This window comes from Pinus tabuliformis, chromosome 3_1, assembly GCF_031772625.1.
Source record: "Pinus tabuliformis cultivar Carrire ecotype Pingquan chromosome 3_1, CPIR1, whole genome shotgun sequence".
Taxonomy (NCBI): Eukaryota; Viridiplantae; Streptophyta; class Pinopsida; order Pinales; family Pinaceae; genus Pinus; species Pinus tabuliformis.
The window spans coordinates 501,644,258-501,664,982 of record NC_142301.1 but is presented as its reverse complement, the minus strand read 5'-3'; positions in this window follow the sequence as shown (position 1 = coordinate 501,664,982).

Genomic DNA, 20,725 nt, shown 5'->3' with positions numbered 1-20,725 from the left:
GTAGCAATGCAAGTCAATACAAGCAAGACCAAAATAATCATTTTCTCTAATAAAAGGAAGCAGAACCTACATAATGCATTATTCTTTGAAGGAAATACTCTTGAAGAATTGGGTACAAGTACTTGGGGATTGATTTAAACAACGAGCTTAATTGGGAGGCCTGCAAAAATAAGAGAATTTTAGGAGGGTGGAAAGCATTATATGCTCTTCAAAATGGATGTAGAGAGGAAGAGCTATGGGATTGGAAAATGACAAAACCACTTTTTGGGCTCCTAGTTCATCCTGTGATACGCTATGGGTTTGAAGTGTGGGCTAGCAACACCCCTGTTTCAAAATGGAAACAAATTGAGAAAATCCAAAAATGCTTGATCATGAGCAAGTTAAAAATAAAAATTTTGGTATCTTATGAGATAATTTTGAGTTAAACAAGGGCAGCTCCCATCAAAGAAATTGTTATGTGTTGACGGTGCTAGACCCGCCAACATTCAAGGGATCACCCCGGTATGAAGTCCCAACTAAACCTCACACCGTTTGGTGTGGGTGTCCCATTCGGTATGATGGCTCGATTATCATTATCTTAAATATTTGCCTCAACTCTTGCTTGTCAGTACACAAGAGTGGTATGCTTTGTCTTCGAGAAGTGAGGTTCACGTGCCTAGTGATTGCTAGTGTCACTTGTGTCAATGGTTCTTTCACTGTAGAGGGAGAGGGTGGGAGTGAGTCCCAAGTTGGTTGGGAGGAAGCCCCAACTCGGTTAGGAACACACAACACAATAGGACATGCACAGCTTTTGGAAGAATAGTCCACACGGATGCAGCAGTCACAACAAACAAGGGAAGATAACATGTACAACACTCAGCAGATGAGTCCGCGCAAGTGCAACAGTTGTTATAACAAGTTTTATGTGAAAGGTTTGTTTGATGTTCGGGGAGGTAACCAACATGGGCGACACAACGTTAACAACATATACAACACATTTTCATTAATAAATAGCTCAAGCAAAGGACTTTTCACCTTGGCTTCTCAAGCTAGGTGTAGGAGTGAAGAATAGGCTTTTGAGAAGCAAGTAGTTGCTTAAAATTCCATTATTGGAACAAGTGTTGTACCATTGTAACAGTGTATCTTTGAACTTTTACTCAATAATTTGAATCCCTTGAATATGACACACCTTTCATACATATGTCATGAATGATTGTTCGACTATTCTTTCATTGTTTACGATATATGTTTATATCAATTCATACTAATGAAAATGAATTGTTGTGTTGCCTTTATGATGCTTCTTTGAATCATGTGTCATATGTTTTCATGATCATGGTTTCTTTGTGTCCTATGTTTTCTTGATCATGTGTCCCATGGTTTCATGATCGTGGTTTCTTTGTTAGGATAATACTATTACTTTTCTTTTAAAGGCTCACTTTCTTTTATGTTTCGTGAAAGAACCATTATACATTGTGTATTTGAATACATCACAGGGCTAACTTACTTGCTTATCTTGAAAGTGCATGCATTTCTCTTGTGTCATTCATTACAGTCGGGGACAATCTTTAAGATAATGGCAACCGATCATACTTTATTGTTGGGGATCCTACTCCAAAGGGTGTGAGGTCTAATTGGGACTTCATATCGGGGAGATATCCATAGTATTGGTGGCATCCAATACCGTCAACACATACATAAACATGTAAATAACTCTACCATTCAAGAAACATATCAACATCTACATGATTTACATGTCCCTCACATCATGAGAATAATTATACAAACATCTCATTGCAAGTAACAACATGTTGTGGTAAAATCACAACCTCCCCATTTTTCATTTATTATTTTCATAATAACAATTGGGATCCTCTAAATAAATTATGGCCATATTGTGCTTTAAATTTTTTATTTAGTTAAGTGTGCGACATTTTTGTGAGATTTTCGTTTTCTCCGGATTTACATTTTGATTACTTCATTGTGCTCGGTTTTTCGCTAACTTTCCATCGATTCTTGTTTCATCACATTTGCATTCACAATTTACAAATGGCGCTCTCTCAAAGTTTCAATGATTTTTATTACCTAAACTAAAATGTACAAAATATATATTATTTAAATTTTTGTAAATAAATTAGTTTTAATTATAAATATTAACTTTTATTAATTTTATTTTATAACTATTCTACAAAACTATTGCAACCTAAATCTATATATATTCACCATCTTGGATCATAATTTTAAAAAATCTTTCTAATTCCAATTTTAAAAATATTACGAGACCCAAGATCCTAAGATTACTTATTAAGAATGGTGGTAGTTTTTCATATAATTGAGAGTTATTATATAATGATTATAAATCTTTCTAATTCCAATTTTAAAAATATTACAAGACCCAAGATCCTAAGATTACTTATTAAGAATGGTGGTAGTTTTTCATATAATTGAGAGTTATTATATAATGATTATAGTTTATATGAGAGGGAAATCCCACTCTCATATGAGTCTTACCTCACCTCAAGCCTTCTCCTCATCTCAAAACTTTAAATCTCGTAACTCCTATTTCATATACCCAAAACCCTTATTCCTCGTAACTCCTATTTGATATACCCCAAAACCCTTATTCCTGATATCCGAAACTACTTATACCTCCCTTTTCTTTCAGCTTCATACCTCTCACCATTATCACATCATACCCTTATAACTCCTATTTCATACACCCAAAACCCTTATTCCTCGGATATCTGAAACTACTTATACCTCCCTTTTCCTCCTATTTCATATACCCAAAACCCTTATTCCTATGATATCTGAAACTACTTAAACCTCCCTTTTCTTTCACCTTTATACCTCCCACCACCATCACATCATATCCTTATAACTCCCACCACCATACACCATGTAAAAAAGCCACCCATCCACCTTCGCACACCTCCCCATGTTTTAATATTTTAATTAATTAATTAATTTTTTTAATTTTTTTTAAATTAATTTAATTTATATAATTTGAAATTATAATATAATTTTTATATTTAAATAATTTAATAATTATAATCAATTAATAATTAATTAACATTTATTAAGTTAATTTAAAATTAGATTTTTAATTAAAAATAAATAAAATTTAAAAAGTCATGTTTTTTCGAGAATTTTGACAGTTTTGACATTTCAACTTTCGAGATTTATAAGTTGAGTTTTACTTAGCCATATAAGGTCCACGATGACTTGTTGGAAATATGGAAATATAAAATCATTGAGAATATTTCTAAGTTGGTTTCATGACAATTTTGGTCATTAACTGTGCCTTAAAATTAACAAAAAATTAAATTCTAAATTTGCAATCAAAACTAATTTTCTAGGTTTGTTTTTTGCATTTTCATTTGCCCAAAGCTTCTGGTGTTGCAGATCCATTCGATTTTGTCCTCTTTGACTAATAAGATCTTTACATAGATCAATGTGAAGCTCAAATTTCTTTTATTTTATTTATTTAATTGGATTTTGATTGGAGAGTTGGTTTTTCCTAGATTTTCTAATTCTGATTTTAGTATGCAATTTAATATATTTTTAATGGATTTTGACTGGTTTCTGGCAGGATATCTATTGAATGGGATTAATCACAACAAATTGGGACAAATGGGAAGGGACCAACAAGAAAGAAGATGCAGGATTGGCAGCAACAACTTCAACAATTCTCCATTTTTAGTTTTCAGTTTTGTAATTAAATAACAGTCTTGTGAACGAGGAAGGGGTTCCTCTTCTCTGCAACTAGTGAATTCTGAAGCACTATTGTAAGGGATTATTAGTTGTAGGTGATGGGAAAACCTCATATATGAGGTGTTTAGGGTAAATTATGTGATTTATCTTGTACTACATTTACACTTTTGTAGTGTATTGTAAGTTGAATCATGAAGAGATAGAGCATTTTGAGCTCTGAAAGAGAAGATTGTTTTGCATTATTGTAAACAATTTATCCAAGGAGTTAAAGCTACTCATGGAATTTATAATGAAGTTCTAGTATGAGTTTAATAAATTTTCATTCCAATGCACTCTTGTTTGGATTGTAAGTTAAGTTGCTACTATCATAATTTCTCTAATTTATTTTGATTTATGTTCTAAATAGTGTATTGCATTTTGATATTGAGCATTATTGTTGTATCGATTTTTTTATGCTATTGACGTTTTGTAGGAGCTATTTTTTAGGAGCGGAACAAAATTAGAATTAATATGAATTCATTGAAATAGGAATACACTGAGTAATAACTATTTATTATTTAAATACATTCCCATTTTGTTTTTTCTTTCATTAATTAAATGAACTACTTATTTAATTAATGAAAAACATATAATGAATTCAATCAATAAATAAACGGTCCTCTTGCCCTCGTTAGTTAGTTCATTTGTTCTCGAATTGAGAGAATGCTATCATTTTCCAATTAGAGATAGGATTGGCTTTTTGCTTGCATCTTAGAATAGATCTGCATTTAGATTAAAGCTTGCATTTCAAAAGTCCCCTTACACAGGGGAAAACCTTAGTTGTGGCTTGGATGAGCCCTTAAGTCAACTTAAATATTTTCTTGCTTACTTGTGCACATCAAGAGGCCATATCTGATTGCTCTTTTTTGGTTGGTGAGTAATAGATAAACCACAAGCTAACATGGAGAGAGAAAGAGTAACTGGGCCTAATTGTACCAATTGGAGCCATTACACAAGTAGATAAGAGTATGATTTGGGACTCTGACAGGATGGCCTTCCCTGATGTTTATGAGGTCATTTGTGGTCATCAACACAACCATGTGATGCCTCTGCTTTCTCAACCTTCTTCACCTCTCCATCAAATGTAGGAGGTTTTTCCTTCTTAAATTATTTCGACACTAATTCTTTTCCTTTCCTTTTCTGTTGATAATATATTTTATTTGAACCATTAGGTAGTTTCTCATGACTACCTGACCTCCTCTCTGTAGTACTTAATGAAGTTCCACCTCACACTGTGTCTTAACTTTTATACTTATGCATTTTCTTAGATCTATTACCTTTTGCACCATCAACCCTCAATTCATGTCTTTCAAGTGTTGACGAACTTTGATTGTGTTTATCCTTTCCTAGTTAGTTGGCACATAGATCATGTTGCCTCTGCCTTTGAAAATATGACAGACTTTGTAGTATAATTGTGTTTACTTCTACTTGTTCTTCTTGAGCCATGGCGTTCCTTTCATTTTCAGCCTTATAACTTCTCATTTCAACTCTTATACTTCAAAGGGTGTCCATCCAGTCAAGGGAACTTTCCTCTCTCTCTTTTTTCCACTGACTCTTCTTCTTGACCATGTTGGGATTTATTAGTGCTACACTAATCCGTTTTGTTTTTCATCTGTTTCTTGCTCTTTTTTGTTCCCTGGTGTCTTCTTATGTGTTTTTATACACACATAACTATTAGCCATCTCTCTCTCTCTCTCTTTGTTGAGAAGTGTAGCAGGAAAGGCCCAATTTGACTTAGCCTTGGTCATATTCAGAAAAAAATCAAATTTTTCACATCATCAGACAACTTGGAGGAAGTTAACTGAGGTGACAAGACTCTTGTCACTCAGTTAGCTCAGTATATTCGAGTTACTGGGCTTGGAGTTTAGTTTGCATGCGTTGATTGCTAATTTCTAGCAATCCAATTCGGTTATTTCTAGTTTTACTTAGTTAAACTAGTTGCAGGTCACTTGTGCAGTGGGATAGCAGTCTAACTCAGAGATCATCTAGTTAACTGAACAATCAACCAAAAATAGCTCATGCATGCAAGTAAATTGAATTATTGAGTTGTGGTGGAGATTCCAAGGCAGTGTAACATCAGTTGTAGATTAGTCTTGAGTGTACAATTGTTGCATGCAATTAATTTGGAGGAAATTCATAAAGAATAAGGGTCAATTTCCTCGGGATTTGTGCAAGGAAATAGGAGCTCAGGTGGAGGCATAAATTGACTAAGTCTGGGTCAGATATTTTCATTAAGCAGAGAGAAAAATTATTCACTTGTAGGTTGAGCTCAGATGATCCAAGTGATATTGGTGGCCACCCACATATTCCACCTAGAATTACAGCCGGTTTCATCGATTTCCTTGTTTATTTCAGCATTTACTATTTTTTGCAGTTTTTCAGATCCTGAAATTCTAGAGCTATTTTGACCCCCTAAACAAAGTTTTTTAAGGTCCGTTGCAGGCTCGTAGCCATTAGCAAGGGCCTACCCCAAATCCTATAGTACTTGGAGAGACCTTTCCAACAATGTTTTGTATGCGCCAAACGGAGATACTATGACCAAGTTATGACCCCAAGAAGTTGGCTACCCAACTAACCCCAACGGGCCCACAAACTCTTGGTGTTACATATCCTGGGGTTAGGGTTTTCTATTGTTGTTCAATAATAAATAGGGCCTCTATCCTCATTGTAACACAGTTCGAAGGCATGTAGCTGACACATCTCTTCTCAGAGATAAGCTACCATCTTCCGAGCTAGTTTATTTCCATTCTATTTGTAAGCATATTTCAGTATTAATGAAATGAATTGTTACCTTTGCTGCATATTTGTATTTATGGTTATATCTGTATTTTGTTGCATTCATGTTTAAGTTTGGATAAATGGTATCAGAGTGGTCTGCTCCTTTTTTATTTTTGTCTCCATGTCCCCAACGAGGTCAGGGTATAAGGAGTAAGGGCTCGATCTGGTTTAACATTTGCAAGACCAACCATGCAAACATCAACGACCTCCTATGGCGAAAGAAAAGAAAGACGAGGGGGTGGGAGATCCTATCAAAATATTGCTTGAGGAAGCCCTCAAGAGATAGAGGAAAGTGATGATGGATAACCTTGCCCAGATCCTTCACTGACTACCCACATGGGATGCATCTTCATCTAGCAGCCACTCCTTTCAATGTACAACTTAACTTTGACATTCCCATATTTGAGGGCCATATAGATGCATACGCCGTAGATAAATGGTTGAATATTTTGGAAGGATATTTTTCAGTTCATGACTTTTCCAATCGGGAAAATATCACTTTTGCACTTCTCAAAGCCACCCCACACATCAAGGACTGGTGGGAAACCTATTATGAACAAAAGGACGAGAGGGAATCCTCACTGTTTTTCACCGCACCCACTTGGGATTCTTTCTAAGATTCCATCAAGTAACAATATTACCCTATCGAGAGCTATGAAGATAGATATATAAATTGGATCGTGTTACGACAGGGAAGGGACCAAGATGTGTCAAAGTTCACAAATGGTTTCTATACCCTCCGCACAAAGTTGGGTATCAAGGATTTTGAGCGGCATTTGGTACTCAAGTATCGAGGTTGTCTACACAAGTACATCCAGGATGAGATGGAGTTCCTCGACATCTCCTGACTCGGCATGGCATACTGAAACACTGTCAAGAATGAGCATAATTTTAAACAAAAGAAGCAAGACATTGGATCTGTGAATCCAAAGCAAGGAAAAGGCGCCCCCAAACCACAGAACAAAGGCCAAAACTAAGGTGGGGCGACCAAGGACAACCTGTTGAAGCCGCAAGAAAAGAAAAATACCACGAAGATAAATAAGGGAATGGGAAAATGCTGTGAGTTCCATAAGAGCTCCACTCACAACACAAGTGGGTGTTGGGCCAAGAAGTCACTGGTGGTCGAGTTGAAGGCTTCTGATTCATACGCATGTTTCGACTCTAAGTCAGAACCTGAAAAGAAGAATGACAGAGGGAAGAAGATCATTGACGTGGAGCACAGTGCCACCATGGCCACCACTAAGATCTAAAAGAATGAGCCTGAAGACCTGGAGGAGGGGGAATGCCTCTTCCACTCATAAATGTGGGTGAAGGGTTTTCTGTTTTAGTTCATTGTCGACATTAGGAGCAAAAGAACCTCATTCAGTAGAGGTCGTGAAGTGGCTGGGCATACCGATGACATCACATCTGCAACCATACACCATCGGGTAGCTTCACCAAGGATGAGATCTGTGAGTCATCCAGTAATGTCGCCTTCCCTACAACATCAAGCCCTTCATGGATGAGGTACTGTGTCATCTTGCTCCTCTTGAAGTTTGTGATGTATTATTAGGACAACCATACTTGTGGAAGCGACATGTTGTATATGAGTCTAGACCTCGCTCTATGATTGTTACTTTGGGAAATAAGTTGTAATGGATATCGAAGGTAGCCCCAGCTACCACCATCTCTTTGATCACTGCAAAGCAATGCAGTAAGATGATTTCCCATACTAGGAAAAAAAAATTCCTTATGATTCACCCTAAGGGCAAGAAGAAGGTTGTGGTCACGGCTTCCAGATAGGGCTCCTATGCACAACAGCAGCAAATGGACAAGGTTGTGGAGGAGTACAAGGACATTTTTGCCTCACCTACAGGGCTACCTCTGCACTGTGAGGTCAAGCACTGCATTGATCTAACCCTGGGCGCGCCACTACCAAATGGACTGATCTATTGACGTTATGTTCTGGAGAACAATCCAGTGGCTTACCACAGTGAGACACTTTCAGACGCAGTCTGAAAGTATCCCACTTATGAAAAAGAAATGTATTCCATTATGCAGGCATGTCATCAATGGAAGCATTACTTTATGGGGAAGGAAACGGTCTTCCACACAGACCACTGACCCCTGTAGTTCATACAGACACAAGGGAAGTTTCAAAACGATCACCATTAGAAATGGTCCACCTACTAGCAACAACTCCATTTCAACATTAACTACAAGAAGGGAAGCCCCAATAATGTTGTAAACTACCTCAGCCGACCACCAGTCATGGCGTTGATCACTGTGCTCGACTCTTGTGGGCATGAGACTTCGGGGTGTCTGCATCTTTACCAAAGTGATTCAGAATTCGACAAAACATATCAGACACTCCTGGAAGGGAAGCAAGTTCCAAATTTTCAGCTTCAGGATGCATTGTTATGCCACCTGGGACACATTTGTGATCCTTCAAGCGAGTGTGCCAAGATGATTTGGGAGGCACACTACAGTTGGGTCGCTGGACATTTCAGAGTAGAGAAAGTAGTGGCGGTATTGCAAATGTATTTTTATTGGCCGAAACATAGTAAGGATGTTGGGAAGTACATTAGATCCTGCACCGCCTATGCCATTGTCAAACCAACCATCAAGAAGCAAGGAATATATACTCCTCTACCTACTCCTAGTCGACCTTGGGAATCTATCTCCATGGAGTACATGTCAGGCCTTCCTGCTACTAAGCATGGCAACAACTGTCTTTTCATGGTCGTTGATGAATTCTCTAAGATGGCCATCATGGTGGTCTGCAAGAAGAGTGCCACAGTAGAGTGCCACCACTAAGCTATTCTTTAAGCGAGTTTGGGTACACTTTGGGATTCCACAGTCCATTATCTCATATCGAGACAACAAATTCCTGAGTGCATTTTGGTCAAGTCAAAGGTCGATGTTGGATACAAAAATTACTAAGTCCATGACTTTCCATCCCCAAATTGATGGCCAAACAGAGGTTGTCATCAAGATGATCATACACATTATGTGCGTGTACAACTCAAATCATCCACACGCATGGGATTAAAGTCTGCCCTATGTCCAGCATAGCTACAACAAAGCACTCCATAGCTCAATGGGCCACAACCCCTTTCAAGTAGGGTTGGGATTTCAACCAGTATGTCCCATTGATTTGGCCATACCATTTGCAGCCACTCAGGCAGATTTGTCTCACGTCGATTCCGAAGCCGACATGGCTAACAACTTCATTGAGCGCATTCAACACATCTACTAGTAGGTCCATGATATATTGGACAAAGCTAATGCTAAGTCTAAGCAACGCCATGATCAGCATCGAGTGTCGCACAAGTTCCAGGTGGGCGACAAAGTTTGGCTACATTTGTAGAAGGAGCGCCTCGTTGAACCCCACTGCAAGCTTTGCCCACTTTGATATGGGTCATACACCATCAACAAGGTTGTCAGTGACAATGGTTTCAAACTCAATATCCCACCATTCCTTGATTTGCACCCAGGGTTCAATGTAGACCACCTTTGGCCATACTTTCCTCCAGTGTTGGACACACCCAACATTACAGAACAACTCACACCAATAGAGATCAACCCAGACTACATTGAACAGGCCATAAGTGATCAGTTCATTGACACACAAATTAATAACACTCGCCAACAGAGGATCCAACTATATTGGGTTGTCAAAGTAGGAGAACTCCTTCACAAGGGCAAGTGGTTCACCAAGGACCAAGTTTAATAGATATTTATTCACCTCATGGAGGCTCTACACGCAATGGAGACGATTGCTTCCTAAGTGGGGAGGAATGATCCAGGTGGATATTGGTGGTCACCCGCCTATTCCATCAAGACCTATAGTCAGTTTCATCTGTTTCCTTGTTTATTTCAGCATTTACTATTTTTAGTAGTTTTTTGGGTCGTGAACTTCCAGAGTAGTTTTGACCCCCTAAACGACATTTTTTTGAGGTCTGCTACAAGCCCCTAGCCTTAGGCAAGGGCTTGCCACAACTCCTATGGTACTCAGAGAGACATTTCCAACAACGTATCGTACACGCCAAACAAAGATAAGTTGGATTCCCAACGAACCCCAACGGGGCCCACAAACTCTTAGCGTCACATCTCCTAGGGTTAGGGTTTTAGTTGCTTAGGGTTTTCTCTTGTTTTTCAGTAATAAATAGGCCCTTGAGCCACATTGTAACACAGTTCAGAGGCATGTATCCAACACATCTCTTCTCAGAGATAAGCTACCATTGCTCGAGCTAATTTATTTCCATTATGTTTGTAAGCATATTTTAGTATTTTTATATTAATGAAATGAAGTATTATCTCTATTGCATCTTCGTATTTAAGGCTATATCTATGTTTGTTGTGTTCTTGTTTAAGTTAAGATCATTACTGCAAGTAATAAATTGTAATACATTCTTTATTCATCTAATTAATGCAAGCAGGCTTAAGGGTTTTTATGAGTTGGTTTCCCCTAGATAAATTTGTGTACTATTGTATGTGATTGATGCATGTTTGTGAATGTTGTTCAAAATTGTGAATTAATTTCCATAGAGTAGTAGAGTAGAATGGTGTCTCTTGATTTATATTAAATTTCTTGAGCAGTTGCAATTCTATCACTATATTTCTACATGGTATCAGAGCAATATTAACATTAGAATAAGAGTTTTGAAGTTGTTTATGAGGAGGCTCAAATTTGCATCTTTAGGGTAGCAAGATTTCTTCAGAATTGGGACAGTGGCCTTCAATGGACTAAGATTAGAGCATGCTTGGAAAGCGTCTTGAATTTCATTGCCTAGAAGGATCAAATGGAGGCAACACTTGATGACAATGGATTATGGAATATATCAAGACAGGCATTCCAAAGCCAGGATCAATTGATGCCCAAAATCTAGCCCAATGGAAGAAATATGTAGCCAAGGCAAGGAGAATAATGTTGGAGGGAGTTAGAGAACACATTCTCTCAAATCTCCATGGAAAAGAAAATCCTTTCACGATGTGGAAGGCACTGACTGAGCAATTCGGGAACACCAGTGACTATAGAAAACTAGCCCTCAATGAGAAACTTCAAAACATTAAGATGCAGAAGAATGATACTATTCTGTAGTATTTCACCATATTTACACAAGCTTGAGATGAGCTTGGAAGGGTTGGTGTGAATGTTGTAGAAGATGACCTAGTGAAGCTATCTCTTCTAGGCATTCCCAAGATTTGACATAACTACTAGGACTTGGTGAACGGGAGGGAGAAATTACCCAATTAGGAACACTTATGGTCTGATTTGGTACAAGAAGAAATCAGGCGAAATACCAGATATGGAAGTTCTTCCAAGGGAGATTATGAAGAGAATTTTGCATTAGTTGGGAAGGGAAAGAAGGTAAAAAGGAAGAAATCTCAAACCAAACTAGATTCTAGCCAAGGGGATAAGAAGAAACACTTGTCAAAAATAAAATTCTTCAATTGTCATGAATTCGGGCACTATGCTAAAAAGTGTCCACACAAAAATTCTAGTAAGAAGAACTCAGGAGGAGTAACAGGCGAAGCATTGGCTTCATAGCTTAAGTTATACTTCACCATGATCACATGCATGGTTATCACTGTGATGGGGACTTTGTGGTACTTGGATTTGGGTCCCGCATTCTTGATGACAAGGTGTAGATATTTTTTTGTGACTTAGAGGAGAAATATCTCCAAATGCATATTGAGCTTGGGGATGATGAAAGGTACAATGCTACCGGGATCGGTACAGTAACCATTAAGAGGGAGTTGAGATCTCCTCTTCATCTCAAAGGTATCATGTTTTCACCAGGCCTCAAGAAGAACCTCATCTCTGTAGTAGTTTTGGAAGACCGTGGCTATGATGTGATCTTCAGTAAAGGGAAAGCCTTTCTTATGACACATAGATACTAGGCAAGTGGTTCAAATCGGGGTTTGTGTGAAGAACATGTACAAACTAGATGTCGAATATTTTGTTGCATTAATCAATAAGGTAGAGAAAGTGCATAGTCGTGATGTCGGTGAACTCTGGCATGGGAGATTTGGCCATTGGCAACATGGCGCCTTAAAAATTATGCAACAAATTACCACTAGCCTCCCTAGAGGATCACTTGAGCAACAAGATGCATGTGAGGGTTTTACTTTGGGGAAGTATGTAGAATCCACATTCCATGATTGAGACAACAAAGCATATGCATCTTTGGAGAGATTCCATTCTGATGTTTTTTTAGTCTTCTTGACAACCTCCACTGCCAAACAAAAGTACTATGTTATTTTTATTGATGGTTTCTCAAGAAAGTGTTGGATTTTCTTAATGCATAAGAAGGATAAGGCATTCTCAAAATTTGTAGAATTCAATGCACTAGTTGAGAAAGGGACCAACAAGAAGGTGAAGGCTCTCAGGAGCGACAATGGAGGTGAGTATGTTTCGAATGGTTTCAAGGACTTTTGTGCCAAAAAAGGATTTCGAAGAGAACTAACAGCTCCCCACAACACATAACAGAATGGGACCTACGAACCAAAGCATTATGGGAGTTATGAGAGCAATGTTACATGACCAAGGCCTACCACTGCATTTGTGGGTAGAGGCAACTAATGCAACAGTCTACTGGCAGAACTAGAGTCCTTATCAGATTCTTGGTATGATAACACCGAAGGAGGCCTTCTCGGGGAGAAAGACGAATGTATCTCATTTCAAAAATTTTGGAGCCTCTATTTACTGCCATGTCTCCAAATATTTGAGGAAAAAACTTGAGCCGACAGTAGAGTTGGGTGTTTTTATGGGTTACACCAAAACTCCACACAACTACCACGTGTACTTCCCTTCCTTCAAAATGATATTTGTGCGAATGCATGATGATCCCTTGAGAGGGAGCTTCAAATCCTACCAATAAAGGAGCTTAAAGGAGGAGCCTCAGGAAGTTGTGTAGAAACCACAAATGGATGAGAAGAGAGGAGGCAGAGTGGAGACATCCACTCAAGCATAGCCATCCAAAGAAGGTATAAAAAGAACCATGGAATTTGAAAGACTAGTGCAGGATGCGAGGGAGAATGTGGGAGCTCCTTCAAATTTCCACAGGCAAAAGAGGTCACCCAAGAGGTACACTAACTACATGGCTCTAATGACTGAGCCTGTAGAGACTGAGCCATCCTCTTTTGAGGAAGTAGTTGAGCAACCAGTTTGGGTTGATGCAATCGTGGAAGAATATGAATCCATCACGAAGAATATTGTTTGGGAAGTGGTTCTAAGACCAACATATAAATCGGTTGTGGGTTTGAAATGGATGTTCAAGGTTAAGCATGCAACAAAAAAAAGCATAGAGAAGTATAAGGCCATATTTGTGGCCAAAGGATTCTCTCAAGTTGAGGTAATTGACTATGTGGAAACCTTTCCTCCTGTAGAGAGGTAGTCATCCATTAGATCAATTCTTTCATTGGTTGTGTAGATGGGGTGGAATATCCACCAAATGGATGTAAAAAACAACATTTATCAATGGTGTTATTAAGGAGGAAGTGTACATAGAGAAACCAGAAGGATTTTAGACATTTTATTAGGAGTCTCATTTGTGCAAACTTAGGTGACAATTGTACAGTCTCAAACAAGCACCCCGAGCTTGGTACACTTTGGATTGATAATTATCTCACTGGATTGGGCTTCACCAAAAGTGAAATAGTTTTAAATCTCTTTCATATTTGGGTAGAAAGTAAATTGCTTATCATTTTTTTATATGTGGATGATTTAATATTGACAGGTGATGAGCAACCGACCATCTCTTGCAAGAAGGACCTTGCAAGGGAATTTGAGATGAAATACATGGGTCTTGTACACTACTTCCTTAGGCTGGAAGTATGGCAAGGTGATAGGGAATTGTTTGTGTCAGGTATGACATCAAGGTATTGCAGATATTTTTCATGGAGAGTTGTAATCCCATGGAGACACCTCTAGCGACCAACTAAAGGAAGGAGAATGCCACTTCAGGTGAAGACGTTAATGCTACCATATACCAACAACTAGTGAGTTCGCTGATGTATCTTGTGAACTCACGACCATATATGTGCTATGTAGTCAACCAGTTGAGCCAACTTATGGTTAGGTCTACCAAATAGTATTGGAAGGCAACTAAACATGTCTTACGATACCTTAGAGACACTACCTAGTATGGATTATGGTACAGACAGATAGAGGGAGTGAAGTTGTGTGGCTTCGCAAATGTAGATTGGGTAGGGAGTCCATCCAACCAAAAGAGTAAATCATGTGGAATTTTTATTATTGGGTCCACAACAATTTCCTGGTACAATAGGAAGTAGAGGCATGTGGCGCTCAACTCGACAGAAGTTGAATACATGGTTGCAAGTGAAGCAACATGTGAGGCAATATGGATGAGAAAGATACTTGTGGGACTATTTGGTTAAGAGATGGATCCAACTATGATCTATTGTGATAATAAAAGTTGCATTAACCTCTATGAGAATCTAGTATTTCATGATCGATCCAAGCATATAAATATATGGTATCATCATTTACGGGACTATGTGCATAGGAGGATAATGTTGCTACAATACATTTTGATAGAGGAACAAGATGCTGACATCTTGACAAAGGATTTTTCAAGAGGGAAGTTTGAATTCCACAGGTGCAGGATAGGGGTAGTTGATAATCCCTTTGTTGCTAAGAGGGAGTGTTGAAAAGTGTGGCAAGAAAGGCTTAATTTGACTTAGCCTTAGTCAAATTGAGAAAATTCGAAATTTCCACATCAACAGACATCTTGGAGGTAGTTAACTAAGGTGACGTGACTCTTGTCACTTAGTTAACTCAATAAATTCAAGCTATTTGGCTTAGAGAATAGTTTGCATGTGTTGATTTCTAATTTGTAGGAGTCCAGTTCAGTTATTTCTAGTTTTACTCAATTAAACTAGTTCTAATAGTTAATAGAACTAGTTGGAGGTAGTTGTGCAGTATGATAGCAGTCTAACTCAGAGATCTTCCATTTAACTAATCAATCAACCAAAAATAGCTTGTGCATGCAAGGAATTCAAATTGCTTAGTTGTCTGGAGACTCCAAGGCAATGTAACATTAGTTATAGACTAGTCTCAAGTGTACAGGTATTCCATGCAATTAATGATAAATCCTTGGGAATTGTGCAATCAATTTGGAGGAAATTCCTAAATAATAGGGGCCAATTTCCTTAGGATTGCGGAAGGAGATAAGAGCTTAGGTGGAGGAAAAAATTGACTAAATATGGGTCAGATCGTTTCGTTGAGCACCAAGAGCAGTTATTCACTTACAAGTTGAGTTCAGAGCGAGCAAGCAATTGTAATACATTCTCTATTCATTTGATTAATGAAAGTAGGATTAAGGTTTTACTAGCTGGTTTCCCCTAGATAAATGTGTGTACTTATGTATGTGTTTGATGCATGTTTGAAAATGTTGGTCTAAATTGTGAATTAATTTTGGCATTACAATAAAGAAGAATTGTGTCTCTTGATTTAGATTAAATTAGTTGAGCAATTGGAATTCTATCACCATATTTCTACTCTCTCTCTCTCTACACACACACACCCACACAAATTTCCTTGGCAAATCTACAATAAGTATGTGGATGTGAGGCTATCTAGGACACCAATTTTCAAGTTAGTATGATTGTTAGAAAATAATAACATATCAAAATCAAAACTTGCACACAATATATAGTCCATAAGAAAAATGTTACAATCAACACACATTGCACATGTAAGGTAATTACTGGGATTTATTAGTGCTACACTGCTCCATTATGTTTTTCATCCAACTTTTTCTCTTTGTTGTTCCCTCGTGTCTTCTTATGTGTTGTTACACACATAACTATTAGCCAACACTTATTGCCTTGGCAATCCACAATAAGTATGCGGATGTGAGGATCTAAAACACCAATTTTCAAGTTAGTATCATTGTTAGAAAATAATGAACATATCAAAATCAACACTTGCATACAACATGTATTCTATAAGCAAAATGTTACAAGCAACGCACAACTCACATAAGCTAATTACTCCTTTATTTTATTTATATATTTTTTGTACAAGGCCCATTCGGTATGAGTGTTGAACCTGGGAGCTATGATACCACTATGTAATGCTCCCTCCTACCTCATTAGATTAAACCATGTAGATGAGAGCTATTACTTTGAACTAAGCTAACTTCCATGGTCTCATTATGGAAATGGGGTTACATAATTTCTTTTTCATCGAAGTTGGCAGAATTAACTTTGGATACTACCATTACATCTAGCTTATCAAGATATTTTTGGATGCCAATACCAAAAGTTCCATTTGAAAATTTCTCATTTAATCCCTACCACTTAAGCAAGGACCTGCCCTATGGCACCCACATGGAATCCATGTGGCACCCATGTGGAACTCACATGGAAACCCACCTCACCCAAGTGTTTCCACATCACTTAGAGCACCAACATGGCCATGGCTACATTTACGTGGCATTTGCCACAACAACAAGCCGAGGAGCCCCATGAATTTGACCCTTCGCATATAAATCCAATGTTTTACTTTATATTTGATTCATAAGAAATGCGGGGTTTAGCCCCTCACTAATTTCTCGTCAACACGACCTAGGCATATCACATCGACGACACATATTAAGTTCAATGGCCCCTGGCTTCTAACAGTTGACAGGGGGAGCGTCTACACTTTGTCACTTATGCGACTAAACTACGCACACCTCCTCCTTAGTCTATCGTATTGTTATAGACATATTTGGGCACTGCGACCCAAAAAATCATATGTCCATAAACTAAGGGCTCCTTAAGTCCCTAAAAGTGTTGTTTCATACCCTAAAGGATCAAGGTCAACTGATTACATAATTTCCCAGAAGTTCCACCTAAAAAACTACTCAGAACTGGCCAAAACTGGACCATACAGACTGCTCCATGGACAAGGTGCGATGCATACTGACTGCCAAAGTAGCCAGGTGCAATGCATACTGAAATGGCCTTCTGTTGGGTGTGATGAGAGAGAATAGACAAATGGCAGAGACAGTTTGCAAGGTGGATGTCATGGAATCTTCCAGAAACTTCTACTGTGACACTTGCTTCTCTGAATTCGCCCAAGGATGAGTAAGAGATCAATGAAATCTCCAAGTGGAACCAAGAACTATCAGTGGAATGACACTAATAAAAAACCCAGAGCTGACTCCCACCCTTGCAAGACATCTATAAATGGATCCCTCATCTAAGAGATCTAGAGGCTGGAATTTTGTAATTTGCAAGGAAGTGCTATTGGTTTGTTGGTGAGAAGAGACATCGCATTGTTGGTTGATTTGCTTGTTCATGAGGTGAAGAGGGCTTCTACAACTGGGAGGATGATGCTAGATCAGACAACTGGGTTGTAATCCTCTCTTACGTTACTATTAATAAAGTTCTTTGAGTTTTCCTCCATATAATCGTGTATTTGTGAATCTATTGTTTATTAATGTAATTGTATGGTCAATGTGTTTCTAATTCTGCATTGTTTATGATGTTTTAGATGAAGATGCTTTGATTGTTTGCTATTACTTTAACTCTATAGGTACTCTTTGAAGCGAGACAAGTAGGATAGGAGTAACAAATTCTATCAAGGAAAGGAGAAATCAAGCTAGGATCAAAGTGGAAGATCCAGGTTGGTCCTCTTTTCCTCTTTCTCATCTATCACACTTAAAGGAACTCTTTAAAAGCTTTCATTGTTTGTTTCTAAGAGAGCTACCCATCTTAGTGGGACTAGCAGTTCGAATCGACACTAGTTTTCCCTGAAACAAAATGGCGACTCCGCTCTTTTAGCTACCTATACCAATAGGTTTCATATTTCATGATTGGCTATGAAAGGACCAAATATGCTCTGCTTTGATGACTCAAAGATCACATATTTCCAAGAGAATCCAATCTATGCTTATAGCTTAGTATGGACTTAAAATTTTGATGGATGGTCCAACAGTCTAATCTGGATCATTCCATGGTTTAAATTTGCAGTTGTAGATTAGAGAAGAAAGTCTGTCCAAACTGTTTAATCTTGGCAGACAAGTAGTTCAGGTAGAGAAGAAAAGGCTCCCAACATCTTAATCTGGGACCTTGGAAGAAATAAGGGTAGAAGTAGATTAAAAAAAAACAAAAAACAAAAGAAAAAGCCAAAGAAAAGAAAAGGCAAGTAAGGGTCTGCAAGTCCAAGTGCACCCTACAAGAAGAAATAAAAAAAAATGCTAGGCAAGTAGTTGGGTAAGTAGTTGGGGTTGCAGAAAGGTTATCTTTACCATTGCAAATGTGTTAACTGTGTTTACCAAAGCAAAGTCAATCAATTGACAAGGTGTTCTTCTTCATCAAGTTGCAGCAGGAAGCATGACTAACCTCCCTCCTTCCCCCTTCCATTTCATTACTAACATCCCCTCATCAGCTGAGATTCATGGAAGAACATTATGGTTTCATGGTGGTTCTTGTTCATTCAAAAGCCACATTTCTTGTGTAAAAATATTTTCATTTTGATCTACTCTTTAAGCCAAGTGTTTCACAAACAAACTTAGTGTTTTCCCCCTTCATCCACCCCCCCATCCATATTAACTCTAACTTTACTATATAAATCCCCTATATCACCTTTCCCCTACTAATATTAAACACCATGGGGTATAAACCCCAAATTTTGTATAAATACCCCTCCCCTTGGCATTATAGCCAATAAGTCCTATGTCAGGGATCAAAGTGACATCTGGCCACTTGGATGAACCTATACCTCATCTCCCCCCCTTGCTTCAAGTCATTCCACTCATTAAACCATTATTTGCAAAGAAAAACCCTATACAAGCCCCTTTTTACCCATAACCCCTTTGAAATCATGAAAAATCCAAAAAAAAAACCCACTTCTGCTGTTTAAACCAAAGTCTCGGCGCATATATTTGTTTTTGCGAAATACATTGAAAACCTTACTAAAACACTATACCCCGATGATCCTCCGCCTAAGCGCGCATCCCGAAAATAACCATTAAATAATGTCGCGCCTTCGCCATATCCACTATGCATGTCATCGACCCGACCGCCGTCCGATCGGAGCTTGAACATCCAACGGCTCTTATCACATCGGAGCGGCTCCGACGTCCGTTGTTTACCCGCCATATCTACCGATCACATCACTCCCCCGACAGCCGTTGGATCGGGCCCTCCAGATCCGACGGTCATCGTTAATATCGAAGCGGGTCTCACATCCGACGGATATCGTCCAATGTCCGTAAAAAGGTTACGTCACTCGGCAGCCACGCATCCCCGCCACAGCTCGTCGGAGGTACGTCTGACAGATTCCCCCCCCGTACCATGAGCGGTGCGATATGAAACCGCTGGCTGTTTCCAGTTTCGGCTATTCCGCCTATACTACGTCACCTCCACATTATCCCACGTCACTGCCACCATGTCGTCACGTCAACCGTTGCGCCCGACCATCTGCCGATCTGTCCTGCCACTTCACCATCCCCGTGGACCAATCAGAGCCCGCCACCTCACTTATGACGTCAGCCGGCCCTGACCCCACCTATGACATCATGCTGACGTCAGCAGAAAAACGCGCCAAAGTCCAAAAAACCAATATTATGGTGAAATTTCGTGTTTTTCCCATTTTCTCACAATAGACTTTGTTGCGCCTGCATGCGATTTTCACGTCCAAAGTCCGCCAACCTGCAGAACCTGACCAGGAGACCGGCGGCGCGCCATTCCACAGTCATCCGTGACCATTGCCTACTCCTCACCAGGTATTTTCCGCTATAAATCCTTCACGTACCTGCTTTGTCTGTTATTTCCCTCAAAAGAGCTCATAACAGAAAAAACTCTTGAATTCACCGGCAGAAATCCTTGCACCTGCCCCTTTGACAGTTGTGAACTCGAACAATACTAGCAGAGCCTTGTTTACCTGCATTTTCATTGAAAAAACCAAGCTCTGTCTTCGCAATCGCAGCAGACTCATTCAAACCGAATTTAACTACTGAGAGAGACAGAGTGAGACCAAACATTTGTCCTATTTTGCACTGCAAATAGTATTTCAATTGCTATTTACTAGAACTACTCTCTGTTCCCGATAAATTCACCTCCCTGGTAAAGAGACATTCCTCTGTACTGTCCTGCTCAATTAAAACCACTTTGCACTCAATTCAAAATTCTCTTTTGCAATGGAGACACCTGTAGTACTAAATGTTCAGCCTCTGAATTCCCCTCAAAGGAACTTGAAATGGCAAGCCTTGGC